The sequence below is a fragment of the Schistocerca gregaria genome, chromosome 3 (assembly GCF_023897955.1).
Source record: "Schistocerca gregaria isolate iqSchGreg1 chromosome 3, iqSchGreg1.2, whole genome shotgun sequence".
Taxonomy (NCBI): Eukaryota; Metazoa; Arthropoda; class Insecta; order Orthoptera; family Acrididae; genus Schistocerca; species Schistocerca gregaria.
The window spans coordinates 159,731,662-159,744,444 of NC_064922.1; positions in this window are offsets into that span (position 1 = coordinate 159,731,662).

Sequence of the window (12,783 nt, forward strand, 5' to 3'; positions counted from 1 at the left end):
TATACAGAAAATGTTCGACTGCTGCCCTGGCCAGCACATTCTCCAGATCTCTCGCCAATTGGAAACGTCTGTTCAATGGTGGCCGAGCAACTGGCTCGTCTCAATACGCCAGTGACTGCTCTTAATGAACTGTGGTATCGTGTTGAAGCTGCATGGGCAGCTGTACCTGTACACGCCATCCAAGCTCTGACTCAATGTCGAGGTGTGCCAAGGCCGTTATTAGGGCCAGAAGGTTTTGGGTATTGATTTCTCAGGATCTATGCACCCAAATTGCGTGAAAATGTAATCACATGTCAGTTCTAGTATAATATATTTGTCCAATGAATACCCGTTTATCACCTGCATTTCTTCTTGGTGTAGCAATTTTAAAGTCCAGTAGTATAGATGCCCAAGGTAAGACAAAGACTTTGTCTTTGATGCTCACTCGCAGAAAAAAATCGCAACGTGTGACGTCTGGTGACCAGGGAGCCCAAAAGCAATGAACAAAGTCTTGTTCTCCCCCTCTTCCAGTCTAACGTTGTGTGACGATGTTGTTAAGATAATGCCGCACCGTAAGGTGAAAGTGAGCCGGGACGCCATCATAGATAAAAATGAAATCACTGGAATCTTCGTGAAGCTGAGCGGCCAACAAGATTTCCTTAGGAAAAAAGGGAGGCCCACAAACTTTGTGAACAGAAGCGGCACAAAACACATTCAGTTTCGGTGAGTCTCTTTCATGTACGACGACGACGCCAGTATTTTGTGACCCCCCGCCCCAATTCTTACATTATGGCGGTTTACTTTACCCAGCAGATGAAACGTCGATTCCTCCGAAGAGATGATTCGTTCGCGAAAAGTGTCCTCTACCTTATCCTGGAGAAATATATCTCTGTTTGCTGATGACACTAGCTTGGTAGTAAAGGATGTTGTGTGCAACAATGAATCAGTTTCAAATTGTGCAGTACATGACCTCAGTTTATGGCTTGTAGAAAATAAACTAACGTTAATCACAGTAAGACTCAGTTTATACAGTTTCTGACACACAATTCAACAAGACCTGACGTTTTAATCTCACAGAACGGGCATATGATTAGTGAAACTGAACAGTTCAAATTTCTAGGAGTTCAGATAGATAGTAAGCTGTCGTGGAAAGCCCACGTTCAGGATCTTGTTCAGAAACTTAATACTGCCATTTTTACTATTCGAACGGTATCAAAAGTGAGTGATACTTCGACACGTAAAATAGTCTACTTTTCTTATTCTGATTCACTTATGTCGCATTGTATTATATTTTGGGGTAACTCTTCCCATTTTAGAAGCATATTTTTGGCTCAGAAACGGGCGGTTCGGGCAATAAGTGGTGTGAGTTCACGAACCTCTTGTCGACCACTGTTCACGAGTCTGGGTAGTTTGACATTTGCCTATCAAGATGTATATTCCTTATTGTCGTTTCTTGTTACCAATATTAGTTTATTCCCAAGAATAATCAGCTTTCACTCGGTTAATACTCGGCAGAAATCAAACCTCCATTTGGATCAGACTTCCTTAACTCTTGTGCAAAAAGGTGTGCAGTATCCACATGGTTTCGAATCGAAACTGAAGAGTTTCCTCATGGCCACACATTCCATTCTGTCGAGGAGTTCCTTGAAAAATTAAGCTGATTCTTACTGTATTGCTGATAGCGTTTACTTAAACTTATGGACTGACTTTTTTTCAGGATCATGAACATTTATTTTTATCTGTTATTATACTTACGTTGTAGGTTCATCTACTGACACGTTCCATGACCTTGGAGATTTGCTCCTCAATTTGGTCCTACGGAACTTGACGTGTAAATAAATAAATAAATAAAACTGAAATGCAAAATTCGTAGCTACTCTCATGGGAGCCAGTATCCAATTGCTGCGATATCTGCAGCTTGTAATGCTTCATATTCAGATGTCGCACCAAACGACGCAACGCCCTTGTTTGACGAATTTCAAGCTCCTCGCCTGTGAGTCTTGTGGATATCAGAGAGCTCGGTGTCAACGCATCTCAGATAACGCTCAAAGTTTTCAACAGACGTGCGTGGCGGACCAGTGCTGTTCCTTTTGCATATGCAACCAGCTTCCTAGAATTTTGCATGCCAGTCACAAATCTGTTAAGGCAGAGGCTGTTACGTGCTGAATCGGCGATGGAACGAACGCTGCACTTGAACAATGGATTGCCTTCGAGCAAATTCCAGCACACAAATTCATTTCTCTTGTGGCGTATTCGCTATATTGCTACAAAGAAACAATAGCACAGCTATCACAAAACTTTGAACCTTTTTTTGTCCAGTGAAATGTGCAATGTGTTTCCGTCTGTTTTAGTTTTTCTGTAATATACAACCGTAATCTGTTCTTTCTTTTTAAATCAATCGGTACTAGACAGAGGAGGGACACCACAGCACTTGCTAAGAGTAATCAAATGAACATTCCAGTGCACCAGAACTGTCACTGCTAGAAAAGTGAATGTTAAAGTAACTACCAAAAGGATGCACTTTGTCTCAGATGCTTACTAATGTCGATGTTGATGATATGCTGAAAGAATCATTCGAAGAAAGAGAGTTTTACATCTAAAATTTTAACGAACGGGATTACCTAATGGCAGCACTCCTTGCTGATGACCAGCTACTAATAGCTCACAGTCCGGCCACTCTTCAAAACATCATTTACAAATTAAATATAACTTCAAAGAGCTACAGCTTAAAAATCACAACCTAAAAGACAACAGTCATGCTCCTTAAAGGTCAACACCTGTCTGAAGCAAAACTGTAAAAATCAACCACAAAATAGGGAATATGATCTTACTCACAAACGAAAAGGTCATACTGACAAAAATTAAAAGATTCATTTACACTAACTGGACCATATATAGGGTGTTTCAAAAAGGACTTTACAACAAGTCACATAAATCTATTGAAAAAAGACGTAGAACTGGGTTCAGCGTTATTTTGTAGGGAAACGCATCAAGATTTTTTCCCTTAAACTGGAGATGTTATATGTGGGTTCCGTTAATCGATTTAACATATCTGCACAGCAGTTCTTGCGAGCAATTTTGTCAGTGTCTTTTACTGCTTGTACGATCGTCAATCTGTGCAGTGTCAAATGCAAAATGTTTCTCAACACACACCAAACAGTCGTAGGTGGGATTTGCAATTCGCGAGATGCACGCTGGATCGATTTTGTAGGGCTGTTGACGAAACGTTGTCTCACCCGCTCAACGGCATCGTCAGATGTGCTTGGACGACCTGATGATTTCCCATGTCTTACCGAGCACCCTAATTCTACAAATCATTTATACCACTCATAAATTGTAGGCCTACTAGGAGGATCGTTTGCGTACTAGGTGAGGAAATAACGCTGAACTGTTGTCGCCAACTTCGATTCTTCAATACAAAACACAAGGCTTAAACGCTCGGGTCTACTGAAGGCACCCATCTTCAACGCAACTGCCGCTAGCCCTCCTTACGTTGCGATTCGGGACCAGCGAACTACGAGAGATCAAACCTGATGTGTTTTCCTACAGATTGACACTACAGTCACCTCTACAGGTACTATGAATTAATTTATATTAATTTTCAGAGCTGTAAATTTTTTGAAACATCCTGTACAGAACATGTAAGTAGGCTGTTTAGGTTTTTTTATTGGTAACGCCGCCGCCACGTAGCACTCTGTATGAAAATCACTGGCTGTGCCGTGTGCAGTCTGTGGCTGGTTTGCATTGTTGTCTGCCATTGTAGTGTTGGGCAGCGGCAGCTGGATGCTAACAGCGCGTAGCGTTGCGCAGTGGGAGGTGAGCCGCCAGCAGTGGTGCATATGGGGAGAGAGATGGCACAGTTTTGAAATTTGTAAGACTCGATGTCATGAACTGCTACATATTTTATGACTATTAAGGTAAATACATTGTTTGTTCTCTATTGAAATCTTTCATTTGCTAACTATCCCTATCAGTAGTTAGTGCCTTCCGTAGTTTGAATCTTTTACTTAGCTGGCATTAGTGGCGCTCGCTGTATTGCAGTAGTTCGAGTAACCAAGATTTTTATGAGGTAAGTGATTTGTGGAACGTATAGGTTAATGCTAGTCAGGGCCATTCTTTTGTAGGGATTTTTGAAAGTCAGATTGCGTTGCGCTAAAAATATTGTGTGTCAGTTTAAGCACAGTCGTGTATAAATTTTTCAAAGGGGACGTTTCATACGTCGACCCTTAGCCGAGGATACCTCACTGGAATCTTCTGATTTTTTCTTGTAGTTTGTGTAATTAGTGTAGCTTTTGTTTATTGCTAGTGCGTAATTGTAGAGAGAATCTCCTTTGTAGTTGTAGTCTTTCATTGTTGTACAGTAAAACAGTTGTGGCATGCATGTAGATTTGCACCAAGTACTTCGCAGCTGCGCTTGCAATTAACTAGATATTATTTGCTATGTCAATGTGTTGTCTTATTTTTGCTCTTCAAATTGTGTTTTTCTGTGTTGTCGTGTGAAATATTGTGACAATAATGGCGTGTGAAAAACGTAATACGAGGCTCCAAAGTAAACTGAGAAATGACAGTGAAGACAAAAGCAGTGTGTTAGCGCCACCATGTAGTGAATTAACTAATGTTCAAAGTAGTAATTTGGTAATTGTGCATAGGGAAATGGAGCGGGTTGCTAATAATGGTGTAGGCAGTGAAACAATTAGTGAACAGGGAAGCATTATCGATCGATTGGTCAGCAACAGCTCGCCTCAGGATTCCGAAATGACAGGACACAATCTTGCAAATACTGTAGATTCAGGTTTTGCGTGCTCACCGTTTTCTCAAATAAGTCAAGACACATTTTCTGTTTTTCAAACTGCGAATATTGCCGGTTCAAATGCATTGCCGAATAGCACTATGAAACGTCCCCTTAGAAAAATTATACAAGACTGTGCTTGAACTGACACACAATATTTTTAGCGCAACACAATCTGACTTCCAAAAATCCCTACAAAAGAATGGCCCTGACTAACATTAACCTATACGTTCCACAAATCACTTACCTCACAAAAATCTTGGTTACTCGAACTACTGCAATACAGCGAGCGCCACTACTGCCAGCTAACTAAAAGATTCAAACTACGGAAGGCACTAACTACTGATAGGGATAGTTAGCAAATGAAAGATTTTAATAGAGAACAAACAATGTATTTACCTCATTAGTCATAATATATATATAGCAGGTCATGACATCGAATCTTACAAACTTCAAAACTGCGCCATCTCTCTCCCCACATGCACCACTGCTGGCGGCTCACCTCCAACTGCGCAACGCTACGCGCTGTTAGCATCCAGCTGCCGCTGCCCAACACTACAATGGCAGACAACAATGCAAACCAGCCACAGACTGCACACGGCACAGCCAGTGATTTTCATACAGAGTGCTACGTGGCGGCGGTGTTACCAATAAAAAAACCTAAACAGTCTACTTACAAATACAAAACACAAGGCTTAAACGCTCGGGTCCACTGAAGGCACCCATCTTCAACGCAACTGTCGCTAGCCCTCCTTACGTTGCGATTCGGGACTAGCGAACTACGAGAGACAAAACCTGATGTGTTTTCATACAAATTGACACTACAGTCACCTCTACAGGTACTATGAATTAATTTATATTAATTTTCAAAGCTGTAAATTTTATGAAACATCCTGGACAGAACACTGAACATAAAGGAGAGCAGATGAGCCTTAATAAGGTAACACAAAACAATGTCAGTACCATCTGTACTTCATGGCAATGAGACTGGGACAGTAAATGGAAATGAACGAAGTATGTTAGATGTGAAAATGAGAACGAATGAAAGTAGAATGTCCAAAATAATAATGAATTGTCGACCAATAAAGTAAAGAGCAATATGTAGACCAAGAGAGAGGTGGAGATATCAAATAGAAACTAATCACAGGTAACAGAAGCATAGGACTAGAGAATGTAACAGGGAAGTACCCAGCACTTAACGAACGAAGAAGAAGAAGAATTATCTGCTCTTTTCATAAATCAAAGGTCGATTCCAAGCGCTCCCACCATACCTGATGGATTGTATTATTGCCGGCCGGAATGGCCGAGCGGTTCTAGGCGCTACAGTCTGTAACGGCGCGACCGCTAAGGTCGCAGGTTCGAATCCTGCCTCGGGCATGGATGTGTGTGATGTCCTGAGGTTAGTTAGGTTCAGGTAGTTCTAAGTTCTAGGTGACTGATGACCGCAGCAGTTAAGTCCCATAGTGTTCAGAGCCATTTGAACATTTTTTTTAATTATTGCATCATTGCTTCATCATCACCTAAAGTTTCATGCAATAAAAGTTGGTTATGTCGCACAGCAGACACATCCGGTTACAACATGAAATTACTTGAGATTAACGACAACTTTTCATTTCAAACATTTGACTTCTATTTGCTCTATCAGTTTTCTTTGTCTGTTTAAAGTTTTCGTATTTGATTTCACATTTAGAATTTATCCCCAGTATTACTAACGTTTGTTAGAAGTCAGAACCACCTCTGAGTCACGTAATGGGTTTGGTAGTGAATAGTTTCCATGAGTAATCAATCGTGCGTAGTCTAACATGAGAGCACTACTCAACTTCCTTTCAAATACAGTTGCTGAGAGACGTGGTCAATGTAGGAAAATGGAAAGACGATGATTACATCTTAACGGACGAATACAGAGTAACATCAGCATAATCAGGAAATGGTATAAAGGGTGCAGAATTCGGATCGAATAGGAATGTTAGATAACAGAGTGACTTACTGTGTACAGCTGAGCGATAGGATTATTCTGATCAGTATCAAAGCCAAACAAACGCCATTAGGTACGGTTTACATGTAAGTGCCAACTTCACAACCAGTATATGACGAGAATGAACAGGGTGGTCAAAAACAGTATGAAAAGCATGTGTGAAAGGCTGTACTAATAAATAAAGAGGCAGTAAAAAATTCGATGCGATGTGCCGCTTCTGAATTATTGGCATTAAATTTAGCCAATCAGGAGGAACTGCGCACAAATTCAAGGAGCCTGCCTAAGACAGTGTTGCCAAACGTGCTCTTCGTATACTTTCATTAAACCGAACAAACGTAGCCTTTTCTCATCTATTGTAAATTTATCACTTCCGAAAATAAGCGTTTGAACAAGTGAGAACTCATGGACCTTCAATATCTGTGCATTAGCGCATTTTAAGGTGTGCATTTGCTTCAACTTGCTTGTGCAACGACTTGATTGGCTATTGTGAATGCTAAATAACGACGCAACACATTGCATTTTTTTAACCGTTATTTCTCCACCCAGCCTACACTGCAACACTCTTACAAGCTTTTCAGACTATTTCTTATCACGCTATGTAAGGGAACTGAATAGGTAATTGAGTACGTATGGAGAGATGAAAAAGTAATTATCACGGTGGATTGGAATAATACAGTAGGAGAAGGAACAGAATGGGAAATTAGAGAAGAATAAATGCTCGACAGTACAATCGAGAGAAGAGAAAACATTACAGAGTGCTGCAATAAATTTCAATATGTAATAACAAGTACACGGTTGAATTATCGCTAGAGGAGGAGGTGTACTTGTAAAAGATTACAGGACACAGGGAAGTAGCAGCTGAGTTCCATTACGATAAGACAGAGCACATAATGGCAGACAGTCAGATCATAGTGAGATGAAGAGACGAAAGTTAATGTTCTCAATATGACAATCACGTGGAGGTAAACTTTCTATTTTGTAGCCAAAGAACATAATGCAAAATCGAGACGAACAATAGAAAAAGTAAGCCATCCCTGATCAGCTTAAAAATCAACACAAGTCAATTCAAAATCAATACGGCCAGCACGAGACATTGATGAACCATGTAGCACATTGCTCTTGACAAAAGCCGAGAAACTATTTCTGCTGTTCTTTTGTAGCCTCCATTGCCTCATCTCTTAATTGTATCCTATGGAAATGTCCGCAAATTCACTTATTACTCAATCTGTTGCAAAGCGCTGTTGCGACCTCTTGACCTCGGTCGCTGGTAACCAGGCAGGTTTCGCGGAGCCTAGATTTTCTTGGCCCGCGTACGCTCTAACCGTCTAACGACTCACGCTGCGCCTGAAACTATTCTAAGTCCGCTTTCTGTCACTTCTGTGACTGACGTCATCCAGTTGGCGCTTTGTGATAAACACAACTGGCCATTGAAATTGCTACACCAAGAAGAAATGCAGATGATAAACGTGTATTCATTGGACAAATATATTATACTAGAACTGACATGTGATTATATTTTCACGCAAATTTGGGTGCATAGATCCTGAGAAATCAGTACCCACAACAACCACCTCTGGCCGTAATAACGGCCTTGATACGTATGGGCATTGAGTCAAACAGAACTTCGATGGCGTGTACAGCTACAGCTGCCCATGCAGCTTCAACACAATACCACAGTTCATCACGAGTAGTGACTGGCGTATTGTGACGAACCAGTTCCTCGGCCACCATTGACCAGACATTTTCAATTGGTGAGAGATCTGGAGAATGTGCTGGCCAGGGCAGCAGTCGAACATTTTCTGCATCGAGAAAGGCCCGTACAGGACCTCAACATGCGGTCGTACATTGTCCTCCTGATATGTAGGGTTTCGCAGGGATCGAATGAAGAGTAGAGCCAGGGGTCGTAACACATCTCAAATGTAACATCCACTGTTCAAAGTGCCATCAATGCGAACAGGAGGTGACCGAGACGTGTAACCAATTGCAGCCCATACCACACGCCGGATGATACGCCAGTATGGCGATGACGAATACACGCTTCCAATATGCGTTCACCGCGATGTCGCCAAACACGGATGCGACCATCATGATGCTGTAAACAGAACCTGGATTCATCCGAAAAAATGACGTTGTGCCATTCGTGCACCAAGGTTCGTCGTTGAGTACACCATCGCAGGCGCTCCTGTCTGTGATGCAGCGTCAAGGATAATCGCAGCCACAGTCTCCGAGCTGATAGCCGATGCTGCTGCGAACGTCGTCGAACTGTTCGTGCAGATGGTTGTTGTCTTGCAAACGTCCCCCTCTGTTGACTCAGTGATCGAGACGTGGCTGCACGATCCGTTACAGTCATGCGGATAAGATGCCTGTCATCTCGACTGCTAGTGATACGGGGCCTTTGGGGTCCATCACGGCGTTCCGTATTACCCTCCTGAACCCACCGATTCCATATCCTGGGAACAGTCATTGGATCTCGACCAACGCGAGCATCAGTGTCGCGAAACGATAAACCGCAACTGCAATAGGCTACAATCCGACTTTTACCAAAGGCGGAAACGTGGTGGTACGCATTTCTCCTCCTTACACGAAGCATCACAACAACGTTTCACCAGGCAACGCCGGTCCACTGCTGTTTGTGCATGAGAAATCGGTTGGAAACTTTCCTCATGTCAGCACGTTGTAGGTGTCGCCACCGGCGCCAACCTTGTGTGAATGCTCTGAAAAAGCTAATCATTTGCATATCACAGCATCTTCCTGTCGGTTCAATTTCGCGTCTGTAGCACGTCATCTTCGTGGTGTAGCACTTTTAATGGCCAGTAGTGTAAGTAACCGCTGTTTCGGTGTTACTCATTCGCTGAGTAGCCTCGGTGTCCTGTGCGTCGTGTGTCTCATTGGCGTCGAGTGTATTTACGAGACTTAGATGTTGGGATTGACTATAGTATGAATGTTGATACTGTTTAGACTACTGTGTTACTACACGGCCCGTCAGTGTGCCCGTATTGATTTTGCATTGGCCGATGTTGACGTTCAAGCTGGTCAAACGTGGCTTACTGTTGCTAATGTTCCTCTTGATTCTGCATTACGTTCTTTGGCTGCAAGTTTAGAAAATTTCCCTACAGCTGACTTGATTGCGTGCCGAACATTCAGGGCAAGGCAAGCTGAAGTTTCTGTAAGGACGGATGTTTTAGGAATTTTTTTTATTGACAAACCTACGTGCGTCGTATGCGTCATATGTGTAAATTGTCTAACGGCAACGCGTGCAAGACACGCGGCTGTCACATATTGGTACAGAGCTATGAATTGGCTGTATGTCAGTGTGGGATAGCCGCGTATCTTGCATGGGCCTACATTTTCTTGGCCTGCGTACATTGTAAGAAGCAGTCATGACTTAGACGTTTTAGCGGCGATGATGACAAACAATACGTCTGCAGCGTCAGCCGAGTATCCACAAGGGTACATCGAGAACCGGGTAGTATATGGGGTAACATTATTTTTAACCGCCAGAAAGAATGTGTACACAACGAGGAAGCTATGAAATACAGGGCAATGACGTCTTTTTCACTGAAGCCGTAGATGCTGTGACAGTGAATATCAGGGCAGTTAAATTTTTGTCATGAGATCAATTTAAATCCTCTGCAGCTCTCCAAACTCACAAGGACATCCTGTAAAACGTACCTCATATACGATTGGTGTTCAATAAGCAGTTGAGGCTCAACGGAGTGTATAGAAACGGTAAACACTGCACTTGGACTGATAAATATAGGTCTATAAGATAGGTAAGTGCAAGGAATTTGTGTGTAACGGAACATATACTTCAGTTAATCGACGAATTAAGAAAGGACAATAATTAAGTTAAAAAACTACAACAATGTAAGTGACTAATAAATGAAATCGAAGAAATGAAGATAAATCTCGTGGACGAAGAGGTCGTGACTGACAGAGCACAAACTGGGAATGGTGGGAGAATGAGAAAAAATTCGGACGTGTGCTTTTGAAAGAAATATTCGTGGCAAGTGCCTCAAGCGGTGCAGTAAATCCAAACAAAACCTAAATCTGGATGGCTAGAAGGGGTTTGAAGCATGGTCCTCAAGAATGTGAGGCCTATGTGCTAACCATTATGCCGCCTGCCTCGGTGTGGAAATAAATAAGATGCACGAGAGACTTCCCGCGAAATGTCTGCAACAAAAATGAGAAGATATCCTGGCGCAATCAAGTTCGCTTCAGTCTGCCATTGTTTAGCGGGCAGTTAAATTTTTTTCATGAGATCAAGTTTAATCCTCTCCAGCTCGCCAAACTCACAAGGAGATGCCGGAAGACGTACCTCACATAGGATTGCTGTTCAACAACTAATGCAACGTCCGCAGCTCGTGGTCGTGCTGTAGCGTTCTCGCTGCCCGTGCCCGGGTTCCCGGGTTCGATTCCCGGCGGCGTCAGGGATTTTCTCTGCCTCGTGATGACTGGGTGTTGTGTGATGTCCTTAGGTTTAAGTAGTTCTTAGTTCTAGGGGGCCTGATGACCATAGATGTTGAGTCCCATAGTGCTCAGAGCCATTTGAACCACTTTTTTGAACTAATGCAACACATATTTTTTATTCTCGAGACAAGTTGGTTTTACTCAGGATTCCAATACACCTTATTACAGGGTGTCCAGAAAAGGACTCCCTGATTTCAAAATTAAATATCTCGAAAACAAAGATCGATAGAGGAATGCAGCAAACGGTATGTTTATTGTGAAAGCTGTAAGAAGTTTATACAGCAGTTTGAAATAATAGTTACAAAAGCTGCTAACAGATGGCGCTGTAATCGCCATACGTAATGCCTAATATAAATAGTGATCCGAAGCCCAGAGCGATCAGTTCCACTATTGAAACGTGAAAGGAGGTTATCGTACCGAAGGAAGAGATTAAAACCATGTACTCCATTGAACAACGCATTTTTCTGGTGCTAGAGTACCACAGGTTAGAAGAGAGTCCTACGGCAACAAGGTGAAGTTTTCAAGCACGATTTAATGTTCCAAAAGGACCCGATGCGGAAACCATTCGTACGTTCTTCGCAAGATTTCAACGAACAGGCAGCGTAACTGATGATCTAGTGGGGCATGTTGGCCGCAAGCAAACCGCAGTTACGCCTAAAAATATCGTCACCGTTTCTGGAATTATTCAGCGAAATCCAAAGTCATCCGTCCGTAGAACTGCATCTGAGACTGGTTTGAAGCGTTCCAGGACGCAGAAAATACTGAGAAAGAGCCTACACATGTTTTCATTCAAAATTCAAACGCACCAGGCCATACCCGTACGAGCTGTGCAACTAAGGGTTGCCTTTGCTAATCAGATGTTCACAATGATGGATAGTGAAGGATTTGATGTTGGCTGCATCTGGTTTACAGATGAAGCACACTTCCACTTGAATGGATACGTGAATAAGCAGAACTGGCGATTCTGGGGTTCCGAAAAGCCATATTGGTGTGAAGCCAAAACCCCTGTATTCTCCTAAAGTTACTGTGTGGGCTGCAGTATGCAGCAGATGCACTGGTGCAAGTTACGTTGCAATTTTGGAACAATTTGTCGCCACACATCAACCGTTAGAGGATCGACCAGGTTTATGCAAGATGGAGCCCAACCACATCAGACCGAACAAGTGTTCCGCTTTCTTGAGGAATACTTCGGGAATCGAGTCATTGCTTTGGAATATCCGAAATTTACTGGTGCAGGCATGGATTGGCCTCCATATTCGCGGGATTTGACTCCCTGTGACCTTTTTTTGTGGGGCACAGTGAAAGACATGGTCTACCCGAAGCATCCCGCCACGCTGGACAATCTTGAATCGGCGATCTCTGTGGCATGTGAATCCATTTCGGTTGAGACACTACGAAATGTGATGGCGAATTTAATTCTTCGTATGCACCACCTCTGTAGTGCCAATGGTGAACATTTTGAAAACATTGTGATGTGATTGTTTGCAAACATTGTTTTCATACGATTATTTCACTTATGTATGCTGATAGGAGCTGTACAGCGTACAGCGCCATCTGTTAGCAGCTTTTG